This window comes from Equus asinus, chromosome 8 (assembly GCF_041296235.1).
Source record: "Equus asinus isolate D_3611 breed Donkey chromosome 8, EquAss-T2T_v2, whole genome shotgun sequence".
NCBI lineage: Eukaryota > Metazoa > Chordata > Mammalia > Perissodactyla > Equidae > Equus > Equus asinus.
The window spans coordinates 43,821,555-43,831,092 of record NC_091797.1 but is presented as its reverse complement, the minus strand read 5'-3'; the positions used below and the strand labels follow the sequence as shown (position 1 = coordinate 43,831,092).

Genomic DNA, 9,538 nt, shown 5'->3' with positions numbered 1-9,538 from the left:
TTCTACAAACATCAGTGAAAAATTCTTACTACTCTTTTGTTTCTGTTTTCTTTTTTTCCCCTGGAGTGTTGGCCCTATATACATATGAACGAAATGATGATTGTGTAATCTTGCAGTTTTTTCAGTTTTATTCTGATTTTTTATCACACTTTTCCTCATTAAACAGTTTTGTTTCCATGTTAATTTTTAATTTTAATATATATTGATTCCTATTTGTTTTATTTTTTATAATTTTTCATTTTCCTGGCAACTCTTAGTTCATCCCTTCACTTCTTGACCTTAAAGAATGTGAAGCATATACATGTATTTTACAGCTTGATCTTAAGAAATGATCCTTCTCAAATTGTCTGAATATACATGTATATACTATCCACTATCACAAATAATGCAATTTTAACCTCAGAATGGGTGGAAAATTGCTTTATTGTGCCTTTTGAATCAACTTTGAATCTATGAAAGTTCAGTCTCAGATGGAGGTCCAAGGTTCATTCTTGCTGACTTTCTCTCCATCTCTTGATTTAATCCTTGGACACTGTGTCCCTCTGAATGTCTCCAGCCCTAAGATTCTGCTCCCAAAGTGGCCCCCACACATGAAAGCTTCCTTCTCAAGTCGTCAGGGGTTGAGCCTATGAATATCTAACCCAGCTACTCCTCAGAAACAAGCTCTTGGTTTCATCTTGAGGCAGCAATTCAAGGAGGTGGCCCCTGGGAAATATGCAAGAGGAAGAAACAAACCCACCTTTAAACTGTGGGCCTTTTGGGTCTGGTTCAACTTCATCCCCAGCAAAGTCCAGTATTTAGTATTAAGTCAGGTTTTAAAATTAATTATTTTTGAAATTTTTATCCTAAAGCTTCCTTTTTGGTAAAACAAATTTGGATAGTCTTCTGAATAGTATATACTCCTGGTAATATCAGATAAGCTCAGGAGTGTATAATCCAGCAGTTTCATCCCATATGCTCTTCTTTTTGGACAAAGATCACGTGTCTCCTCGAGAGGACTGTGGTCAAATTGGAACATCTATAGCTTACTTGTTACAGATCTTCATGGATTGCATGCTTACACTTTCGCTTGGGTCTCAGGGAAGAAGAATGGACACACAGGTTCCATTGTAGACACATTTGTGAAGGTGAATAGACAAAAACTATCAGAGACATTGAAATAAGAAATGACTTTTAATTCACAGTCCAGGAAAACACCCACCTTCTGCAAGTCTGGGTTCAAGTGAAGAACAGCCCTAGTGTCGGTACTGGCAATAAGTTCTTCTCCTCCCCTAGGGCCCACCATTCAGAACTCTGGGTCTGAAAACAACAGGAAAGGACCTTGAAGATATGAAGATACACTGCAAACACCCACTGTTCATTTCATTGCTTCTCTCACTTCCACCCCTAAGTGGTGGCAGGCAGATGTGAGATGGGAGGACACAAGCAGCAGAGACGAATGTCTCAGTATTGTCTGGTGGTCTCATCTGGATGTATTCACATCACATGCTCTGCAGATCATTAGAGAATATGAGGAAGTCATTGGCCATGGCTAGATCCAGAGTTACATTCACTGTGAAGACATAACAATGTGGCATATAAAATCAAGCAAAGAATAAAACAATGTGACAATGACAACGACAGTGACAATTGAGTAAAACAACAACATTAAAGTATCTATCATTAGTTCCAGTAACTAAACTAAGCACTTTACAGGTAATAACATACTTAAATTTTCAAACACTCTTTTAAAGTAGGAATTCTATCCCATTTACAAGTGAGGTAAAGTAGCTTCAAAGTCTCTTTTTAAGACCCTACATCATGTAAAATGCAGTCTAATTTTATGATCACTAACAACCAAGAATTTTAGAACCAGAACTCAATTAATATTTATTAAATGTTTAATCTTTTACAAGAAACTATGTCAGACATTTAAGAAAATTGTTTCCATTTGAATTAATATTTTTTGGAGAAACATTTTTCAATTCTTTCAAGTCAACCTTACTCAGATCTTAACCAGAGTGAGCCCCTGTGAATGCTAGGTGCTGGAACAGATAACATGCCCAATAATTGCAGCAGAAGCACCAGTATCTCCCTTGGTCATACTACCTTCTCCAGTTACAAGTGGTCAGACTATACAAGTCTTGAATAGAGCTGACTCATGATGGGTATGATGTTAATAATTGTAGTTGCGTCAAGATTAAGCTACAGCTGAACTCTCATTTTTACTTGACTGATTTGCTCTTATGTAAACAGAAATGTAGTGCAGTTGAGCTCCATGCATTATCTGAGGATAATGGAGCCCCACTCTATGAATTATCTGAGGAAGCAACACATACATTGCAGTAGCCTCAACTCCTACTTTTCCTATAGCTTCTCTGAAAACTCACTCAGCCCTTTGAGTTAGAACAAGCCTAGTCTCCAATGATCCCTCCCTCCTCTCTCTTTTTCAGAGAGCCAGGAATGGTGTACTCACCATAGAATCTCAGCATCCAGCGGCACATGCTCAGCATGGGCATCATCACTTTGATCTCAGCCAGTTTTTCCAGGACCATGTTGGTCTCAATCCTCTGCATCCATAAGCTGTCAAAACTGGGGAGAAGTGCAAAGGCCATCTTGATTTTCCCCCTCCAAATGCCTGAGGCAGGTGAAGTACAAGTTGTGTTTCCAGAATGTCAAACAGAGAGCTTCAAAATAGTTCTGGCAGATGGGACATATAAATTCTTTTCTGAGTTTTTCTGCCATGGCTACTGTAGGAAAAAGAAGGAAAGGTTTACAATAATAGTGAATCATATAAATTGATCATTCTTGGGGAACTGGCATTCATGCATGTATTTTTAAAAAGGAATCATGCCTCTGTGCATTGTCCTATAATTGTATTCCAAGAAAGATGAAGGAAAAGACAGAGACATGGAGAAACAAAGAGGAGACATAACAAGCAATGTTTGTAAGAGGAAAGAGCTGACCATTCTTCGAAATTGTTTAAAAGTATCAAGCTGCATACTTAAAAAGCACCAAAAATGAAGAAATTAAACACACACACTTAAATACTCCATGTCCCACCAATTTCATAATTTATATTCAAGTACATGTCATAGAAAGTCATAAACAAGAATTTCTAGAGCAGCCGTATACAAAATTGCTTCAAAGAATAAATTACACAAATGTCCATCAAGAGTATAAGGACAAACAATGGAATTTTAGACAGCAAATAAAAAGTAGAAAGGAATTATGTCTCCTGGAACCCGATGGAGACAGCTGAGGTTTATAGGGTGGGGAGAGTTTAAGGGCCAGCAGCCTGGACAGTTGACAATGTTTCAGACAGGTGTAATGGTCTGGGTAAGGATTTCCTGTCCTAGAAACGAAGACCAGAGAGGCTAGTGCCAGGACAGAGAAGAGCCCTATCTGCAGCCATAATCCCCACCCTCCTTCAGAGTTGAGGAAAAGGCGCCCCAATGCGAAGAAGGAGGATCAGATGTTGCAGTGATTGATCACACAGCTGCGACCTGGTTGACCTCCTTCTCGGCTAAAATTAGAGTCTGCAAACCACCCTCATATCCCCCTCCCCCTCCACCAAGCTTCAAACGTGCTAGACGCACGTTCCTCCCCAATAGAACCTCAGAAGGAAATGAGGCCCCTGGAGGCCAGGGATCCGGTACTGGATGAAGAATTCCCCACTTAGACCACGTTGCACGAAGCTGAAAGAATGTTTTTTGTTTGATCTGGGAACCCGAAGGAAAAAGAGAGGGAAGTAACGCTGGACCTGCGACTCTCCTGGCTGTGAGAACTTGCATCTTAACCCTCACAACAACTCTTCCTTCCTGTAGCAGCAGTTGAATCCACTGGGCAGTTTTTCCAGCACTTGGGAAAGCAGCTTCTCCAATCTCCCGATTCAGAAACAGCATATCCTGCTCATCTTCAGAGGTCTAGGTCCAGAGTCTCCCGTCCCTTCCCCAAGATCAGTGATACCAGCACTACCTGGTCAGCTCCTCTTCATTAGAGACCTGAGTTTCAGCAACACTGCTGCTTCTCCTCTAAGTTTCTGTTTCACCAATTCCAGCCTCTTTCTTTGTTCCCTCAGCTCTAGGGATAGTAACTGCTTCCTGCAATTGCTAACTCTGTTATACCTTCTTCCCTCTTTTACACTTACACCTTGTTAATAACCTTATAATTGTTTACACCTTGTTAATAACCTTATAATTATTTAACAGTTCTTCATATTAAATTCACCCTGTTGAAGTAACTGGTGTAGTTTCTGTCTCCTAATTGGATCCTGACAAGCTGATACTGACAGGGAAACTAACTCCATAAACACAGTGCTACAGAAGTAGTGTGTATTTATATATTACTGTCTCCCTCTCTATATAAATAAATTTCGAACTGTGGGGTACTTGCATTGCATAATGACTAGGGCATGCTGAGAAGAAAGGTGACCCTGAAGAGAAGGTGAATAGGAAGGGGAAAGTGCAAACTTGGGGGCAATTCAGGAGGAAATCTCATCAAAATTTTTTACTGAGAATAAAATCTACTCTAATTTTAAGGTACATAAATGAATAAGAGAAAAATAATCTTGCTTTCATCTAGAAGGGAAAACAGATTTGTAAGTATTTACTTATTACTGATAGCCAAGTGCTTTAGAGACTGAAAATTGTTTGGCTTGACTATCTTTATAGTCTAGACATCAAATCATAAACATTAGATAATCAGTTGAACACATTTTTAACGGAAATATTTTATAACTCATATCTTTTCACTTTCCTAATGTTGATGCAAATAATCAATAACCAATCTATAGATAAGAAAGATAGTGATATTTATTGAGCCTAATGTGAGGATTAGCCTGGAAGCACTCTCTTCCACAGGAAAGAAAGCAGTCTGGAGAAGCATGGTTTACAGCAGTTTTATACCATTTCAGAACAAAGAACATACATCAAGCATGAACGGAATATAATTTTCTTTCCAAAACTCACAAGGATATGTTTTGCTGCAGTTTAACGCATACACAGCAGGTCAACTTGACCTTCATTCTCTGGGAAGAAAATCTTATCTTCAAAGAAGTATTAGTATCTGCATCAGAGAAAGGGAGACATTACATTCCTGTTTTTAAAGAATGCATTCTTTGCTTTGGGAAAATGTTTGAAGCGGATGTACAATGCATGTTCAGTGGGCCATAAGTCAGGCTGCTCTGGGAAAAACAAGCTTTAAGCCAAATAAGATTTAAACCAGAATGGCTTCCCCATTTACTTCAATATGTGAAAACTTCTTATTATTCTTATTATGTTCATCACTAATTTCCTTTTGTAATGAGTTAGTAGGTGTCTGAGTACTTTCAAAGAGGCAGAAGCCTCACGCGGAAACATATATTATGCAAAGGGTCAGCTTTCTCCACAGGAGCCAAACTCTGTCCTATGAATAACTTAGAAACTGTACAGGCAACAAAGGATAAAGGACAAATAGTCACAATTTCACAGACATATTCTAGTTTCAGATTAGACTATTTAAGGAGAAGGCAGAAGGGAGTAGAATGATGGACTAGGTATTCTGGGGGTTCCTCTCACTGCAAAACAAATAGATGCTGAAAAATATTTCTTTCCAAACATTGTCTGACATACAGGAAGCTGGGGAAATCTTCAAAAACATGCCTTTTGGAAAGAACAACCCAAAACTTCTGTAGAATAGAGAAAGTTATCGAGAAACTACCATACCAAAAGGACCAATTCCAGATGGTTTCACCAGGGCAATCCACAAAACTGTCAGAGAACAGATAGTCCAATACTATGTAAATTGCTTCAGATGATGGGAAATGAAAGAAAACTTCTAAGTTCTTCTAATGAACAAATATAACATTAATACCTAAACCTGATAAAGATAGCACACAAAAAATGAAAGTTGCAGACCAAAATCTTAAATAAAATGTTAGCCAATATTAAGAAAATGATACACCATGAACAAGTAGGGTTTATACCAGGAATGGAATGATGATTTAATATTAGAAAAGCTATTTATATCACACCATATTAACAGTTTTAAAGAGGAAAAAAAACCCTCATGATTACATGATTTCCTTCATTGATCTCGAAAAATGCTTTGACAAAATTCAACCCCTATTCCTAATAAACAACTCTTGAGAAAATATAAACTAATGAATTCTTCCTTATCATGATAAAAAAGAAGTTTGTAATTCAATCCTAAAGCTAAGATTTTAATGAGGAAACCCTGGAAGCATTTCCATTAACATCAAAAACAATGCAAGAATGTCTGTTATCTCCACCACACAGAATAACATTTTCCTGAATTTACTATACTAGAGACAGCAGTTACAGGCAAAAGAGCTAGGAAAGAAGATATAAAACTATATCTATTTTCAGATGACATGACAGCATACCTGGAAAATCCTGGAGCTGCACTGTCCAATAAAGAAACCACTAGACACACTTGGCTATTTAAATTAAAATTAATTTAATTAAAAAAATAAAAATTCGATTCCTCAGTCATACATTTCAACTGTTTAATAGCCACATGTAACTAGTGGCTAGTGTATTGGACAGCATAGATACAGGATATTTCTGTCACCATGGAAATTTCCATTAGGTAGTGCTGCCCTAGAGAATCAATGATAAAACTAGCTCAAACAATAATACAATTCAGCAAGACCATAGGATATAAAATTAACATGTAAAAATCAATAGCATTATATACTCAAATAACTAGTTAGGAGACATAATGCATGAAGACATGATGTCACTTATAAAAACAACCAAAAAGAAAAAAAATCTTAGGAATACACTTAAAACACAACTGAAAGATAAAGAGTAGTCAAACAAATGGAAAGACATTTCTTGTTCTTGATTAGGATGTCACAGCATCATCAAGAACTCAGCTCTCCTTAAGCTAATTTACAAAGTTCATGCGGTCCAAAGAAAAATTTCCAATGAACTTATTGATGGAACTAGAAAAGTTTATCATTAAGTTAATAGGTAAAAATAAACATACAGGAATAGCTGAGAAAATACTGAAAAGAAAGAGCTCTGAGGGCAGACTGGTTCTCTCATTAAAATGTACAACAAAAATCTTTATAATTAACAGTGTGCTACTGATGCATGAATAGGCAGACAGATCGGTGAACTAGAACAGAAATTTCACAAGTAGATACAACTACATATAGAAATCTAGCACATGATAAAAGTGGTATTTCAAATCATTGAGAAAAAGGTTTTAATAAAGGCTTTTGGGTCAATTATGTACCTATTTGGAAAAAGATAAAATTAGATTTATTCCTCACCCCATACACAAGAATAAACTTGGTGCTATAAATATAACATCTTTGCAACTTTTCTGTGAAATACTTTCTAAATTAAAAAGAAATTAAATAAAAATGAATAGTCCCTGAGCTAAATACTGACCCTGGGGAATGGTAATCCAAAAGCATGAAGTCTCAGGGATTCCTCACCATTTCTCGAAACACCGAGTGCATTCCTGCCTTTGCTCAGGCCCTTTCCTGAGCCTGGAACACCCTCATTCTTCCACACCTGGAAAAAACTTGTTCTTCAAGACTCACCTTCAATGTTTCTTCTTCTCCCAGGCATTTATGATTCACTCTGATTAGTCAGAATTAATTCCTATTCTTGTTCATTCATGTGTGTTTTGTATTAATTCTTATGGAACAACAAGATGGAGCTGAAAAAAATTTTTTTTCTCTTCTTTTTCCTTGAATCATTTTCTCGGTAAGGGTGAGTTTCTTAACGTTTTCAGTACCAGATCCCTTGGAAAATCGAATGAAAGTTGGGCAATATCTCCCCTAGAAAACCAACCCAACAACCGTACAGGCATTTGAGGGGAGATCAGAACTCATGGTTCCTCTGATATGGATGACCTGGGATGAGAGCCCCACGAGTTAAGGATTCTTCTCTAAGCAATTTCACCCTACAATATTGAAGAAGCGGCGATCACATTGAATGGATATACAGCATTGCCTTACTCAGATCCATCATCTAATTTTCCAGACTGTTTTATTAACCATGAAATAGGAGCCGGATTCGCCAGTTCCCCTGAGATGGACTCCAATGGGACCAACTCTGGGAAGCTGTGCCCTCTGTCGGCTCCAGGAGGCGCTCTCAGGCGGCGGGGATCCTACAGAGGCGCGGGACCAGGCTTCCCCGAAGCCGGAGGACTACCACAATTCGCACCTGGTCGGCCGGGCCACGCCCACCGCCAGCCGGGACTTGACGCTGTTGCGCCGCCAGCCCGAAACCAGGCAGTCCGAGAAAGGAAGCCAAGGCTTAGGCATAAGTGTTTGTATAACGTCTCATCCACTTTTATGACTCCTGTGAAAGCTAAGCCCGTTTTTCACCCGCCTCTCATCTTTTCCACTCCAGTTCTTTGTCCATTCGTGTGGAAGCTATCCCTTTCCACGTCTCCTAGACGTCTCCAAGCCATCTCCTAAGTATCTTTCTATTCAAGATGTCCGGTGAGTTTCCAAGTATAAACTCTGAAATGAAGTACTCCAAAATCAGGCTACAGCGTGACGAGGTGGCCGAGTGGTTAAGGCGATGGACTGCTAATCCATTGTGCTCTGCACGCGTGGGTTCAAATCCCACCTTCGTCGATTGTATGATTTTTCGGTAAGAAATTTTCAAAAGTCTCCTGGCATTTCCAGTTTGGAGCATACTCCCTTCAAATATCTGCTCAGTGTCCCAGGTTTCTCATAGAGAAGGCTGTCTTCTTCTCCACTCACTTGTGACCTCTGCTATCCCCCCACCCACCCATAAGCATGAGTATTCTTGCATTTTATGGCATTAATGTTTTAGAGAAGATTTGTGAATTATTCTTCAATTTTACCCGACCTAACGTATTGTTCTCTTGATATTTAGCAGACTCCTTGACGGGGCTTTTGTTTTCAACCAATTCATAACCAGGAGAATTAATTAGTCAAAGGCTTTGAATCTATGGATCATTTTAACAATTGACCAGTTTTGTTTCCAAATTTGTTGTTTCTTTTAACAATGTCATCACTAATACTTGAGTAAGCCAGATTCTCCGGTACAATGCACAATCTACTTTCACAATGATTTAGTATTTTTATATTTATATAATGATCAGAGTACAGGTTATAAATGTATAGATGTGTGAGATCTATCCAGTTAGGAAAATTTGTTTCCTCCTCAGATTTCAATAGTTTTTCCAATTACATTGTCTTCTGTTTTAAAACTTTCTTTAAGACTATTTAGTAAAAATGTTTTTGCAAACTCTTCTTTTTTTAAAAAAAAGTAAAAATACTTATTATGGCAATTTTAAAACACATTGAAAATTAGAAATAACTATATAAAAATATCCACAAACCCATCTCAGAGCTTCAATAGTCCCCTCTATTGTCTCACCCAGCCCATAGGCTCCTCCCTGTCTGCTTTTTCAGTTCCTCTCTTTGGGAAACTATTCTGTCACCAGTAAACTAAACTTAAGCAGCACCTCTTCCACATTCCCTAGAGCAGTTACCACCTAAAAACTTCATAGGCCTGCCTGCAAGTATATTTAGAGTCTTTGGTTATTTATGATAAAGAGA

The 9,538-nt window shown here is 38.1% G+C and overlaps 1 long non-coding RNA gene and 1 other non-coding gene across 2 annotated transcripts; one reads left to right on the top strand and one right to left on the bottom strand.

The window, feature by feature from the left end:
- Positions 1-1,282: 1,282 nt before the first annotated feature.
- LOC139046080 (uncharacterized) lies at positions 1,283-7,508 on the bottom strand. The gene is made up of 3 exons (XR_011505632.1): positions 7,430-7,508; positions 2,456-2,729; positions 1,283-1,552 (listed from the first exon to the last, which is right to left on the bottom strand). It is a non-coding gene; the product is annotated as an uncharacterized lncRNA (long non-coding RNA).
- A 994-nt stretch (positions 7,509-8,502) lies between these two features.
- On the top strand, positions 8,503-8,584 carry TRNAS-GCU (transfer RNA serine (anticodon GCU)). The gene has a single exon. It is a non-coding gene; the product is annotated as a tRNA-Ser (tRNA).
- Positions 8,585-9,538: the final 954 nt, after the last annotated feature.